The 16,502-nt window shown below is 41.5% G+C and overlaps 1 protein-coding gene across 5 annotated transcripts in view; it reads right to left on the bottom strand.

Moving 5' to 3' along the window:
- TLN1 (talin 1) overlaps positions 1-15,940 on the bottom strand; it is a 131,044-nt gene extending 115,104 nt beyond the window's left edge. For 2 of the 5 annotated variants that reach the window (XM_040420671.1, XM_040420675.1), the window contains exon 1: positions 15,870-15,940. The gene's annotated coding sequence lies outside the window, so the exon portion shown is untranslated. Of the gene's footprint in view, positions 1-429; positions 448-810; positions 987-15,735; positions 15,754-15,869 lie in introns of those variants that run through there. The other 3 variants (XM_040420674.1, XM_040420672.1, XM_040420673.1) reach the window with 3 other exon arrangements.
- Between the last annotated feature and the right edge of the window lie 562 nt (positions 15,941-16,502).

The raw sequence follows: 16,502 nt of genomic DNA, 5'->3' as shown, positions 1-16,502 counted from the left end.
CAAGGGAGGCCCGGGGACGCGACGTCGCGGCCGGCCGGCCATGGGGACGCGACGTCGCGGCCGGCCGGCCATGGGGACGCGACGTCGCGGACGGCCGGCCATGGGGACGCGACGTCGCGGCCGGCCGGCCATGGGGACGCGACGTCGCGGCCGGCCGGCCATGGGGACATGACGTCGCGGAATTACTACAACGTGTTACTTAAAGTGTTCTGCAGAGGTCCAGCTCTGGTTGAACTGAATTCAGTATCCAATACCACCAAAAGTGACAGGTGGTCTATCTAACTCTGCACACATCCTGAAAATGATGTATTCACCCCCAGAGGAAGGACACAGTTGCCGATAAGCAGTACAGCCCAGACTGATAATGCAGCCAGAGCGCCATATCCCAGGGAGGACATGAGCAGTCAGAACCTGGGCCTCTTCACGTACTGCAAGAGAAGACTCCGAATCATGCGACCCGACCATTACGAGGAGAGGACACCAACAAGGAGATAGCGGACATCAACCTGTGTCCTCATACAGAGCTGTGGTAGCCGCACTCCTCTGTATATAGTCATCTATGGGTACATAATTGCCCCTCCTCGTTTCACTCCTGTAGTCATGAATTCCTGATTCGGTCATTTCTGTCAACGTAGACGCTTCTGTCTCTGACAGCACTGTTATTACTTTATACCGTACAGAGTCTATATCCTCCAGGCGTGAATTCTGCTGCGAGAGGTGTGCCTGCCCGCTCAGCGACACGCAGGGTGGAAACCACAGCTCGAGGACTCAGAGAATCCCAAATACAATGAATGACAGAGCAATACTCACACGTTTCAGGACAACCTGACCCTTCTACAATAAGCAGCGTCTGAGACAGGAGACATCTCTGAAGATCCAAGAAGATCAGAACACAAGACTTAAGAGGGTGTGATGTCTGCACGTGACTCACTATGGAAACGACCAACGCCAACTCATCCTAAGTCACAAAATGCGTCCATTCACCAAAGCATGCAGAGATGACAGGAGGAGACAGAGCAAAGAGAGGAAGAGGTTAAACAAGAGGATGTGTCCATGAAGCAACAGGAAGTGAGTGGGTAAGAGGCGAGAACAGAGCAAAAGAGAGAAGAAGACAGAGAAAGAGACAGATGTTTAGGACATGATACAAATACACCTGGTCCTTAGGTCTTAAAATGAGGTATATCCAACGTCAGATGAAGCCCCGCACACCGCAGATTCCCCCGGGGCAGTATTCATGCCACAAAAACTAGACCAGAATGAGAAGTCCACCCTAACTGCTGCCACAGGAATGAAGACACAAGTGGCTGCAGGGGCTTCACTGATCGTCAGCACGGTGACCACCTCTATAAGGGCGGACGTTTTGGCAGTTTGCTGGTCTGGAGCATTCAGGAGTATTGTTGCCACCCATTAATCTGGGGAGGGTTAGAGGCCATTTCCAAGTCCACCATTCTACAGAGGACAACCTTCCCAGGAGTGGACACCAAAACAAATTCACCCCAAGGTCAGACCATGCGGAGAAACTGCAAAAAACCCAAGCGCTCAGTCTAAGCCTGTCCAGGCCACAATCAGCAGGTTACATGTTCATGATAGAAGACGACTGATCAAGCATGGCTTGGGTGGAGTGGTTGTCTCCTTCTAAAAAGAACATGGCAGACAATTTCGGCTTGTTTGCAGCCACTGCATCTGGGCAACTTAGAGGACAATATAAGGACATCTAACAGCAGCTACAGCTTGGCCGACACTGGGTGAAGGAACAGGACAATGATCCCAAGGACAGCAGCAAATCTACGACAGAATCCAGGCTCGGCAATGGCCCAAAGTCCAGACCTTAACCCCACAGAAATACTGTGACAGGACCATAAGAGGACAAAGCGAATGCCCACAGGCCTGAAGGATCTGAAGGACACTGTTCCAGAGCGATGTGAGAGACCGAAAGTCATCCCGAAAACCAGGACTCTAAGGGTGGACTTCACACGTGGCTTCTCCATTTTGGCCTACTTTTTCTGGACCTGGTGGAATCTGTAGCGTATGGCGGTTCATTTGATGCTGGATCTACTTAAATTTAGGACCTTCAGAGGATCAGACATATTTTTATTATGTCCTGATATGTAAAACCATAGAATTCAGAAAGGTTGGACTTGGTTGGAGAAGATGTGTCAAGACTGGAGCAAAAGAAAACAGGCTTATGGAATAGCAACCAATGTCCGTGCTCCACAGGAAAGCGAACCGATCCATATGATTGGTGCCAAGGGGAAACGTAGAGATAGCGACATAGCGGGCGCATTACATCCCGCAGTCCACGGTGAAGTCCACATGAACATTAGATTGGTAAAGGACAAGTCACACAGGCCAGCTTGGGATCACTTTTCCTCCATTGTTCCATTAAAGAGGCGAATGAGTCGAGCGCTAACGACCGCACGGACCGATCCTCTACATGTCAGTCTTCATGCTGCCGATAACCAGGACTCCACCCGAGGTACTGGGACATCAATATAAGGGCAGCTCATCTCCAGTGCGCCCACTATTTCCATATCAAATGGGGGGCACGCACTATCATTATGACTTTCCAAAAAAAGGCCAAAACTGACAATAAAAGCAGAGAATGTAGACCAGAAACTCTAGGAACTGTGATCGGCGTCCAGAATCAAAAGAAATAACCCGACCGCTAAAGGGAAAAAAAATAAAAAATACAAACACTGAGCGTAGACCTACATATAATATAACCGGGAGGACGGTATAACACCAAGCATAGACCAACACGTAATAAAACCGGGAGGACGGTATAACGCAGAGCGTAGACCAACATATAATATTACCAGGACGGTATAACACCGAGCGAAGACCAATACGTAATATAACAGGGAGGACGGTATAACGCTGAGCGTACACCTACATATAATATAACCGGGAGGACAGTATAACGCCGAGCGTACACCTACATATAATTTAACCGGGAGGACGGTATAACGCCGAGCGTAGAGCAACACGTAATATAATCAGGAGGACAGTATAACACCGAGTGTAGACCAACTTATAATATTACCAGGACGGTATAACACCGAGCGTACACCTACATATAATATAACCAGGAGGACGGTATAACACCAAGCATAGACCAACACGTAATATAACCGGGAGGACGGTATAACACCAAGCATAGACCAACACGTAATATAACCGGGAGGACGGTATAACGCAGAGCGTAGACCAACATATAATATTACCAGGACGGTATAACACCGAGCGAAGACCAATACGTAATATAACCGGGAGGACAGTATAACGCCGAGCGTACACCTACATATAATATAACCGGGAGGACGGTATAACACCGAGCGTACACCTACATATAATATAACCAGGAGGACGGTATAACACCGAGCGAAGACCAATACGTAATATAACCGGGAGGACAGTATAACGCCGAGCGTACACCTACATATAATATAACCAGGAGGACGGTATAACACCAAGCATAGACCAACACGTAATATAACCGGGAGGACGGTATAACACCAAGCATAGACCAACACGTAATATAACCGGGAGGACGGTATAACACCAAGCATAGACCAACACGTAATATAACCGGGAGGACGGTATAACACCAAGCATAGACCAACATGTAATATAACCGGGAGGACGGTATAACACCGAGCGTAGACCAACACGTAATATAACCGGGAGGACGGTATAGCGCCGAGCGTAGACCAACATATAATATTACCAGGACGGTATAACACAGAGCGTAGACCAACATATAATATTACCAGGACGGTATAACACAGAGCGAAGACCAACACGTAATATAACCGGGAGGACGATATAACGCCGAGCGTACACCTACATATAATATAACCGGGAGGATGGTATAACACAGAGTGTAGAGCAACACGTAATATAATCAGGAGGACGGTATAACACTGAGTGTAGAGCAACACGTAATATCACCAGGAGGACGGTATAACGCCGAGCGTAGACCAACATATAATATAACCAAGACGGTATAACACCGAGTGAAGACCTACATATAATATAACCAGGAGGACAGTATAACACAGAGCGTAGACCAACACGTAATATAATCAGGAGGACGGTATAACACAGAGTGTAGAGCAACACGTAATATAATCAGGAGGACGGTATAACACCGAGTGTAGACCAACACGTAATATAACAGGGAGGACAGTATAACACCGAGCGTACACCTACATATAATATAACCGGGAGGACGGTATAACACCAAGCATAGACCAACACGTAATATAATCGGGAGGACGGTATAATACTGAGTGTAGACCAACACGTAATATCACCAGGAGGACGGTATAACGCCGACCGTAGACCAACATATAATATAACCAAGACGGTATAACACCGAGTGAAGACATACATATAATATAACCAGGAGGACAGTATAACACAGAGCGTAGACCAACACGTAATATAACCAAGACGGTATAACACCGAACGTAGACCTACATATAATATAACCAGGAGGACGGTATAACACCGAACGTAGACCAAAACGTAATATAACCAGGAAGACAGTATAATACCAAGCGTAGACCAACATGTAATATAATCAGGAGGATGGTATAACAACAAGCCTAGATCCAAGGGAGGATACACATAGTAGTATATGAGGTGTAGTATATACAGGGGGTATACATAGTGGTATATGAGGTGTAGTATATACAGGGGGTATACATAGTGGTATATGAGGTGTAGTATATACAGGGGGTATACATAGTGGTATATGAGGTGTAGTATATACAGGGGGTATACATAGTGGTATATGAGGTGTAGTATATACAGTGGGTATACATAGTGGTATATGAGGTGTAGTATATACAGGGGGTATACATAGTGGTATATGAGGTGTAGTATATACAGGGGGGTATACATAGTGGTATATGAGGTGTGGTATATACAGGGGGTATACATAGTGATATATGAGGTGTAGTATATACAGGGGGTATACATAGTGATATATGAGGTGTAGTATATACAGGGGGTATACATAGTGGTATATGAGGTGTAGTATATACAGGAGGTATACATAGTGGTATATAAGGTGTAGTATATACAGGGGGTATACATAGTGGTATATGAGGTGTAGTATATACAGGGAGGTATACATAGTGGTATATGAGGTGTAGTATATACAGGGGGTATACATAGTGGTATATGAAGTGTAGTATATACAGGGGGGTATACATAGTGGTATATGAGGTGTAGTATAAACAGGGGGGTATACATAGTGGTATATGAGGTGTAGTATATAAAGGGGGTATACATAGTGGTATATGAGGTGTAGTATATACAGGGGGTATACATAGTGGTATATGAGGTGTAGTATATACAGGGGGTATACATAGTGGTATATGAGGTGTAGTATATACAGGGGGTATACATAGTGGTATATGAGGTGTAGTATATACAGGGGGGTATACATAGTGGTATATGAGGTGTAGTATATACAGGGGGGATACATAGTGGTATATACAGGGGGTATACATAGTGGTATATGAGGTGTAGTATATACAGGGGGTATACATAGTGATATATGAGGTGTAGTATATACAGGGGGGATACATAGTGGTATATACAGGGGGTATACATAGTGGTATATGAGGTGTAGTATATACAGGGGGTATACATAGTGGTATATACAGGGGGTATACATAGTGGTATATGAGGTGTAGTATATACAGGGGGTATACATAGTGGTATATGAGGTGTAGTATATACAGGGGGGTATACATAGTGGTATATGAGGTGTAGTATATACAGGGGGTATACATAGTGGTATATGAGGTGTAGTATATACAGGGGGGTATACATAGTGGTATATGAGGTGTAGTATATACAGGGGGTATACATAGTGGTATATGAGGTGTGGTATATACAGGGGGTATACATAGTGATATATGAGGTGTAGTATATACAGGGGTGTATACATAGTGGTATATGAAGTGTAGTATATACAGGGGGGTATACATAGTGGTATATGAGGTGTAGTATATACAGGGTGTATACATAGTGGTATATGAGGTGTAGTATATACAGGGGTGTATACATAGTGGTATATGAAGTGTAGTATATACAGGGGGGTATACATAGTGGTATATGAGGTGTAGTATATACAGGGGGTATACATAGTGGTATATGAGGTGTAGTATATACAGGGGGGTATACATAGTGGTATATGAAGTGTAGTATATACAGGGGGGTATACATAGTGGTATATGAGGTGTAGTATATACAGGGGGGTATACATAGTGGTATATGAAGTGTAGTATATACAGGGGGGTATACATAGTGGTATATGAGGTGTAGTATATACAGGGGGTATACATATTGGTATATGAGGTGTAGTATATACAGGGGGTATACATAGTGGTATATACAGGGGGTATACATAGTGGTATATGAGGTGTAGTATATACAGGGGGTATACATAGTGGTATATGAGGTGTAGTATATACAGGGGGTATACATAGTGGTATATGAGGTGTAGTATATACAGGGGGTATACATAGTGGTATATGAGGTGTAGTATATACAGGGGGTATACATAGTGGTATATGAGGTGTAGTATATACAGGGGGGTATACATAGTGGTATATGAGGTGTAGTATATACAGGGGGGTATACATAGTGGTATATGAAGTGTAGTATATACAGGGGGGTATACATAGTGGTATATGAGGTGTAGTATATACAGGGGGGTATACATAGTGGTATATGAAGTGTAGTATATACAGGGGGGTATACATAGTGGTATATGAGGTGTAGTATATACAGGGGGTATACATATTGGTATATGAGGTGTAGTATATACAGGGGGTATACATAGTGGTATATGAGGTGTAGTATATACAGGGGGGTATACATAGTGGTATATGAAGTGTAGTATATACAGGGGGGTAAACATAGTGGTATATGAGGTGTAGTATATACAGGGGGTATACATAGTGGTATATGAGGTGTAGTATATACAGGAGGTATACATAGTGGTATATACAGGGGGTATACATAGTGGTATATGAGGTGTAGTATATACAGGGGGTATACATAGTGGTATATGAGGTGTAGTATATACAGGGGGTATACATAGTGGTATATGAGGTGTAGTATATACAGGGGGTATATATAGTGGTATATGAGGTGTAGTATATACAGGGGGGTATACATAGTGGTATATGAGGTGTAGTATATACAGGGGGTATACATAGTGGTATATGAGGTGTAGTATATACAGGGGGTATACATAGTGGTATATGAGGTGTAGTATATACAGGGGGGTATACATAGTGGTATATGAGGTGTAGTATATACAGGGGGTATACATAGTGGTATATGAGGTGTAGTATATACAGGGGGGTATACATAGTGGTATATGAGGTGTAGTATATACAGGGGGTATACATAGTGGTATATGAGGTGTGGTATATACAGGGGGTATACATAGTGGTATATGAGGTGTAGTATATACAGGGGTGTATACATAGTGGTATATGAAGTGTAGTATATACAGGGGGGTATACATAGTGGTATATGAGGTGTAGTATATACAGGGGGTATACATAGTGGTATATGAGGTGTAGTATATACAGGGGGGTATACATAGTGGTATATGAGGTGTAGTATATACAGGGGTGTATACATAGTGGTATATGAAGTGTAGTATATACAGGGGGGTATACATAGTGGTATATGAGGTGTAGTATATACAGGGGGGTATACATAGTGGTATATGAAGTGTAGTATATACAGGGGGGTATACATAGTGGTATATGAGGTGTAGTATATACAGGGGGTATACATATTGGTATATGAGGTGTAGTATATACAGGGGGTATACATAGTGGTATATACAGGGGGTATACATAGTGGTATATGAGGTGTAGTATATACAGGGGGTATACATAGTGGTATATGAGGTGTAGTATATACAGGGGGTATACATAGTGGTATATGAGGTGTAGTATATACAGGGGGTATACATAGTGGTATATGAGGTGTAGTATATACAGGGGGTATACATAGTGGTATATGAGGTGTAGTATATACAGGGGGGTATACATAGTGGTATATGAGGTGTAGTATATACAGGGGTGTATACATAGTGGTATATGAGGTGTAGTATATACAGGGGGTATACATAGTGGTATATGAGGTGTAGTATATACAGGAGGTATACATAGTGGTATATACAGGGGGTATACATAGTGGTATATGAGGTGTAGTATATACAGGGGGTATACATAGTGGTATATGAGGTGTAGTATATACAGGGGGTATACATAGTGGTATATGAGGTGTAGTATATACAGGGGGGTATACATAGTGGTATATGAGGTGTAGTATATACAGGGGGGTATCCATAGTGGTATATGAGGTGTAGTATATACAGGGGGTATACATAGTGGTATATGAGGTGTAGTATATACAGGGGGGTATACATAGTGGTATATGAGGTGTAGTATATACAGGGGGTATACATAGTGGATTATGAGGTGTGGTATATACAGGGGGTATACATAGTGGTATATGAGGTGTAGTATATACAGGGGGTATACATAGTGGTATATGAGGTGTAGTATATACAGGGGGGTATATAGTGGTATATGAGGTGTAGTATATACAGGGGGGTATACATAGTGGTATATGAGGTGTAGTATATACAGGGGGGTATACATAGTGGTATATGAGGTGTAGTATATACAGGGGGTATACATAGTGGTATATACAGGAGGTATACATAGTGGTATATGAGGTGAAGTATATACAGGGGGTATACATAGTGGTATATGAGGTATAATATATACAGGGGGGTATATGAAGTGTAGTATATACAGGGGGGTATACATAGTGGTATATGAGGTGTAGTATATACAGGAGGTATACATAGTGGTATATACAGGGGGGTATACATAGTGGTATATGAGGGGTATTATATACAGGGGTTATACATAGTGGTATATGAGGTGTAGTATATACAGGAGGTATACATAGTGGTATATGAGGTGTAGTATATACAGGAGGTATACATAGTGGTATATGAGGTGTAGTATATACAGGGGGTATACATAGTGATATATGAGGTGTAGTATATACAGGGGGTATACATAGTGGTATATGAGGTGTAGTATATACAGGGGGTATACATAGTGATATATGAGGTGTAGTATATACAGGGGGGTATACATAGTGTTATATGAGGTGTAGTATATACAGGGGGTATACATAGTGGTATATGAGGTGTAGTATATACAGGGGGGTATACATAGTGGTATATGAGGTGTAGTATATACAGGGGGTATACATAGTGGTATATGAGGTGTAGTATATACAGGGGGTATACATAGTGGTATATGAGGTGTAGTATATACAGGGGGGTATACATAGTGGTATATGAGGTGTAGTATATACAGGGGGTATACATAGTGGTATATGAGGTGTAGTATATACAGGGGGGTATACATAGTGGTATATGAGGTGTAGTATATACAGGAGGTATACATAGTGGTATATGAGGTGTAGTATATACAGGGGGGTATACATAGTGGTATATGAGGTGTAGTATATACAGGAGGTATACATAGTGGTATATGAGGTGTAGTATATACAGGGGGTATACATAGTGGTATATGAGGTGTAGTATATACAGGAGGTATACATAGTGGTATATACAGGGGGGTATACATAGTGGTATATGAGGTGTAGTATATACAGGGGGTATACATAGTGGTATATGAGGTGTAGTATATACAGTGGGTATACATAGTGGTATATGAGGTGTAGTATATACAGGGGGTATACATAGTGGTATATGAGGTGTAGTATATACAGGGGGTATATATAGTGGTATATGAGGTGTAGTATATACAGGAGGTATACATAGTGGTATATGAGGTGTAGTATATACAGGGGGTATACATAGTGGTATATGAGGTGTAGTATATACAGGGGGTATACATAGTGGTATATGAGGTGTAGTATATACAGGGGGGTATACATAGTGGTATATGAGGTGTAGTATATACAGGGGGTATACATAGTGGTATATGAGGTGTAGTATATACAGGAGGTATACATAGTGGTATCTGAGGTGTAGTATATACAGGGGGTATACATAGTGGTATATGAGGTGTAGTATATACAGGGGGGTATACATAGTGGTATATGAGGTGTAGTATATACAGGGGGTATACATAGTGGTATATGAGGTGTAGTATATACAGGGGGTATACATAGTGGTATATGAGGTGTAGTATATACAGGGGGTATACATAGTGGTATATACAGGGGTATACATAGTGGTATATGAGGTGTAGTATATACAGGGGGTATACATAGTGGTATATGAGGTGTAGCATATACAGGGGGTATACATAGTGGTATATGAGGTGTAGTATATACAGGGGGTATACATAGTGGTATATGAGGTGTAGTATATACAGGGGGGTATACATAGTGGTATATACAGGGGGTATACATAGTGGTATATGAGGTGTAGTATATACAGGAGGTATACATAGTGGTATATGAGGTGTAGTATATACAGGGGGTATACATAGTGGTATATGAGGTGTAGTATATACAGGAGGTATACATAGAGGTATATGAGGTGTAGTATATACAGGGGGTATACATAGTGGTATATGAGGTGTAGTATATACAGGAGGTATACATAGTGGTATATGAGGTGTAGTATATACAGGGGGTATACATAGTGGTATATACAGGGGGTATACATAGTGGTATATGAGGTGTAGTATATACAGGGGGTATACATAGTGATATATGAGGTGTAGTATATACAGGGGGTATACATAGTGGTATATACAGGGGGTATACATAGTGGTATATGAGGTGTAGTATATACAGGGGGTATACATAGTGGTATATGAGGTGTAGTATATACAGGGGGGTATACATAGTGGTATATGAGGTGTAGTATATACAGGGGGTATACATAGTGGTATATGAGGTGTAGTATATACAGGGGGTATACATAGTGGTATATGAGGTGTAGTATATAAAGGGGGGACACATAGTGGTATATGAGGTGTAGTATATACAGGGGGTATACATAGTGGTATATGAGGTGTAGTATATACAGGGGGTATACATAGTGGTATATGAGGTGTAGTATATACAGGAGGTATACATAGTGGTATATACAGGGGGGTATACATAGTGGTATATACAGGGGGGTATACATAGTGGTATATGAGGTGTAGTATATACAGGGGGTATACATAGTGGTATATAAGGTGTAGTATATACAGGGGGTATACATAGTGGTATATGAGGTGTAGTATATACAGGAGGTATACATAGTGGTATATACAGGAGGTATACATAGTGGTATATGAGGTGTAGTATATACAGGAGGTATACATAGTGGTATATACAGGAGGTATACATAGTGGTATATGAGGTGTAGTATATACAGGAGGTATACATAGTGGTATATGAGGTGTAGTATATACAGGAGGTATACATAGTGGTATATACAGGAGGTATACATAGTGGTATATGAGGTGTAGTATATACAGGAGGTATACATAGTGGTATATGAGGTGTAGTATATACAGGAGGTATACATAGTGGTATATACAGGAGGTATACATAGTGGTATATGAGGTGTAGTATATACAGGAGGTATACATAGTGGTATATACAGGAGGTATACATAGTGGTATATGAGGTGTAGTATATACAGGGGGGTATACATAGTGGTATATGAGGTGTAGTATATACAGGGGGTATACATAGTGGTATATGAGGTGTAGTATATACAGGGGGTATACATAGTGGTATATGAGGTGTAGTATATACAGGAGGTATACATAGTGGTATATACAGGAGGTATACATAGTGGTATATGAGGTGTAGTATATACAGGGGGGTATACATAGTGGTATATGAGGTGTAGTATATACAGGGGGTATACATAGTGGTATATACAGGGGGTATACATAGTGGTATATGAGGTGTAGTATATACAGGAGGTATACATAGTGGTATATACAGGGGGGTATACATAGTGGTATATGAGGTGTAGTATATACAGGGGGTATACATAGTGGTATATGAGGTGTAGTATATACAGGGGGGTATACATAGTGGTATATGAGGTGTAGTATATACAGGGGGTATACATAGTGGTATATGAGGTGTAGTATATACAGGAGGTATACATAGTGGTATATACAGGAGGTATACATAGTGGTATATGAGGTGTAGTATATACAGGGGGGTATACATAGTGGTATATGAGGTGTAGTATATACAGGGGGTATACATAGTGGTATATACAGGGGGGCATATAGTGGTATATGAGGTGTAGTATATACAGGGGGTATACATAGTGGTATATGAGGTGTAGTATATACAGGAGGTATACATAGTGGTATATGAGGTGTAGTATATACAGGGGGGTATACATAGTGGTATATGAGGTGTAGTATATACAGGGGGTATACATAGTGGTATATACAGGGGGTATACATAGTGGTATATGAGGTGTAGTATATACAGGAGGTATACATAGTGGTATATACAGGGGGGTATACATAGTGGTATATGAGGTGTAGTATATACAGGGGGTATACATAGTGGTATATGAGGTGTAGTATATACAGGGGGTATACATATTGGTATATGAGGTGTAGTATATACAGGGGGTATACATAGTGGTATATGAGGTGTAGTATATACAGGGGGGTATACATAGTGGTATATGAGGTGTAGTATATACAGGGGGTATACATAGTGGTATATGAGGTGTAGTATATACAGGGGGTATACATAGTGGTATATGAGGTGTAGTATATACAGGAGGTATACATAGTGGTATATACAGGGGGGTATACATAGTGGTATATGAGGTGTAGTATATACAGGAGGTATACATAGTGGTATATGAGGTGTAGTATATACAGGGGGTATACATAGTGGTATATGAGGTGTGGTATATACAGGGTGTATACATAGTGATATATGAGGTGTGGTATATACAGGGTGTATACATAGTGATATATGAGGTGTGATATATACAGGGGGTATACATAGTGGTATATGAAGTGTAGTATATACAGGGGGGTATACATAGTGGTATATGAGGTGTAGTATATACAGGGGGGTATACATAGTGGTATATGAGGTGTAGTATATACAGGAGGTATACATAGTGGTATATGAGGTGTAGTATATACAGGGGGTATACATAGTGGTATATGAAGTGTAGTATATACAGGGGGGTATACATAGTGGTATATGAGGTGTAGTATATACAGGGGGGTATACATAGTGGTATATGAGGTGTAGTATATACAGGGGGTATACATAGTGGTATATGAGGTGTAGTATATACAGGAGGTATACATAGTGGTATATGAGGTGTAGTATATACAGGGGGTATACATAGTGGTATATGAGGTGTAGTATATACAGGAGGTATACATAGTGGTATATGAGGTGTAGTATATACAGGAGGTATACATAGTGGTATATGAGGTGTAGTATATACAGGAGGTATACATAGTGGTATATGAGGTGTAGTATATACAGGGGGTATACATATTGGTATATGAGGTGTAGTATATACAGGGGGTATACATAGTGGTATATGAGGTGTAGTATATACAGGGGGTATACATATTGGTATATGAGGTGTAGTATATACAGGGGGTATACATAGTGGTATATGAGGTGTAGTATATACAGGGGGTATACATATAGGTATATGAGGTGTAGTATATACAGGGGGTATACATAGTGGTATATGAGGTGTAGTATATACAGGAGGTATACATAGTGGTATATGAGGTGTAGTATATACAGGGGGTATACATAGTGGTATATGAGGTGTAGTATATACAGGGGGTATACATAGTGGTATATGAGGTGTAGTATATACAGGAGGTATACATAGTGGTATATGAGGTGTAGTATATACAGGGGGGTATACATAGTGGTATATGAAGTGTAGTATATACAGGGGGTATACATAGTGGTATATGAGGTGTAGTATATACAGGAGGTATACATAGTGGTATATACAGGGGGGTATATACAGGGGGTATACATAGTGGTATATGAGGTGTAGTATATACAGGAGGTATACATAGTGGTATATACAGGGGGGTATACATAGTGGTATATGAGGTGTAGTATATACAGGGGGGTATATGAGGTGTAGTATATACAGGGGGTATACATAGTGGTATATGAGGTGTAGTATATACAGGGGGTATACATAGTGGTATATGAGGTGTAGTATATACAGGGGGGTATACATAGTGGTATATGAAGTGTAGTATATACAGGGGGTATACATATTGGTATATGAGGTGTAGTATATACAGGGGGTATACATAGTGGTATATGAGGTGTAGTATATACAGGAGGTATACATAGTGGTATATACAGGGGGGTATATACAGGGGGTATACATAGTGGTATATGAGGTGTAGTATATACAGGAGGTATACATAGTGGTATATGAGGTGTAGTATATACAGGAGGTATACATAGTGGTATATACAGGGGGGTATACATAGTGGTATATGAGGTGTAGTATATACAGGGGGGTATACATAGTGGTATATGAGGTGTAGTATATACAGGGGGGTATACATAGTGGTATATGAGGTGTAGTATATACAGGGGGGTATACATAGTGGTATATGAGGTGTAGTATATACAGGAGGTATACATAGTGGTATATGAGGTGTAGTATATACAGGAGGTATACATAGTGGTATATACAGGGGGGTATACATAGTGGTATATGAGGTGTAGTATATACAGGGGGGTATACATAGTGGTATATGAGGTGTAGTATATACAGGGGGTATACATAGTGGTATATGAGGTGTAGTATATACAGGGGGTATACATAGTGGTATATGAGGTGTAGTATATACAGGGGGTATACATATAGGTATATGAGGTGTAGTATATACAGGAGGTATACATAGTGGTATATGAGGTGTAGTATATACAGGAGGTATACATAGTGGTATATACAGGGGGGTATACATAGTGGTATATGAGGTGTAGTATATACAGGGGGGTATACATAGTGGTATATGAGGTGTAGTATATACAGGGGGTATACATAGTGGTATATGAGGTGTAGTATATACAGGGGGTATCCATAGTGGTATATGAGGTGTAGTATATACAGGGGGGTATACATAGTGGTATATGAGGTGTAGTATATACAGGGGGGTATACATAGTGGTATATGAAGTGTAGTATATACAGGGGGTATACATATTGGTATATGAGGTGTAGTATATACAGGGGGTATACATAGTGGTATATGAGGTGTAGTATATACAGGAGGTATACATAGTGGTATATACAGGGGGGTATATACAGGGGGTATACATAGTGGTATATGAGGTGTAGTATATACAGGGGGGTATACATAGTGGTATATGAGGTGTAGTATATAAAGGGGGTATACATAGGGGTATATGAGGTGTAGTATATACAGGGGGTATACATAGTGGTATATGAGGGGTAGTATATACAGGGGGTATACATAGTGGTATATGAGGGGTAGTATATACAGGGGGTATACATAGTGGTATATGAGGTGTAGTATATACAGGAGGTATACATAGTGGTATATACAGGGGGGTATACATAGTGGTATACACAGGGGGGGGGGGCACATACTTTTATATAAGGCGCAGTACATACAGAGTTCTATAGAAGTAGTATAGAAAGTTATATAGGAGGTGGCCCCTGCACAGAAGTGGCCCCCGGGTGACAGGCAGACAGGACAGGGACAGATATGAAGGGCTGTGGCCCTCAGAGCCCCGGGCCGCACTCACCGCTCCGTCCTCGGATCTCTCTGACTGCTCAGTGCCCGACCCCGCCCGGGATCCGCTCTCTCCCCCTCACTGACTGCAGTGGCGCGTTACTGACGCCAGGGGTCGCTACCCACACAGCGCGACGCTCCATCTGACGTCTGTGCTCTCCAGTCCACTCTATCCGGCCGCGCTCTATGATTACGGAAAACCTCCTCTCCATCTTTACTACTGGCGAGCGGACGTTTAGCAGAGAGGAGAGTCAGGAGGCTCGGCGGCCATATTAAGTGCTGGCAACAGACCAGGATGGCTGCTCAGTGCCATAGGGATTAGATACACAGCTCAGCAGACAGTATCACACAGGATAGGATTAGATACACAGCTCAGCAGACAGTATCACACAGGATAGGATTAGATACACAGCTCAGCAGACGGTATCACACAGGATAGGATTAGATACACAGCTCAGCAGACGGTATCACACAGGATAGGATTAGATACACAGCTCAGCAGACAGTATCACACAGGATAGGATTAGATACACAGCTCAGCAGACAGTATCACACAGGATAGGATTAGATACACAGCTCAGCAGACAGTATCACACAGGATAGGATTAGATACACAGCTCAGCAGACAGTATCACACAGGATAGGA

This window comes from Bufo bufo, chromosome 2, assembly GCF_905171765.1.
Source record: "Bufo bufo chromosome 2, aBufBuf1.1, whole genome shotgun sequence".
In the NCBI taxonomy this organism is placed as follows: Eukaryota; Metazoa; Chordata; class Amphibia; order Anura; family Bufonidae; genus Bufo; species Bufo bufo.
This window is presented reverse-complemented; position numbering and strand designations above follow the sequence as displayed.